Here is a 537-nt window from a genome sequence, read left to right as displayed (position 1 = left end):
GAAGCACAGCCTCTTCAACTACTGGTGCTGGGAAAACTGGGCAGCCACATGCAGAAAACTAAAAGTGGACCCCAGCCTGTCACCATGCACCAACAGCAATTCAAAGTGGATTAAAGACCTTAACAGCTAACCTGAATCTCTGAAACTACTTCAGGACAGAGTAGGAGAGACACTTGAACTTATAGGCACAGACAGGAACTTCCTGAACAGAGTCCCAGGATCACAACAAATTGGATAGGGGCTCGAACAAATGGGACTACCTTAAAATAAAAAGTTTCTGCACAGCTAAAGCTATAGCAACCAAACTAGGAAGACAACCAACTAACTGGGAAAAAATATTTACCAGCAATAAATCAGACAAGGGGTAAAAATCCAGCATATACAGGGAACTCAAGAAACTAATCCCTCCCAAACCTAACAAACCAATTACTAAATGGCAAGAGAACTAAAGAGAGACTTCTCAGAAGAAGAGATAAAAATGGCAAAGAAACACATGAGGAAATGTTCACCATCCCTGGTTGTAAAGGAAATGCAAAT

At 41.3% G+C, this 537-nt stretch overlaps 1 protein-coding gene across 1 annotated transcript in view; it reads right to left on the bottom strand.

Moving 5' to 3' along the window:
- Positions 1–537, bottom strand: part of Paxip1 (PAX interacting (with transcription-activation domain) protein 1) — a 52,505-nt gene that overhangs the window by 13,027 nt on the left and 38,941 nt on the right. The window lies entirely within an intron of this gene.

This window comes from Dipodomys ordii, unplaced genomic scaffold, assembly GCF_000151885.1.
Source record: "Dipodomys ordii isolate 6190 unplaced genomic scaffold, Dord_2.0 Scaffold101, whole genome shotgun sequence".
NCBI lineage: Eukaryota > Metazoa > Chordata > Mammalia > Rodentia > Heteromyidae > Dipodomys > Dipodomys ordii.
This window is presented reverse-complemented; position numbering and strand designations above follow the sequence as displayed.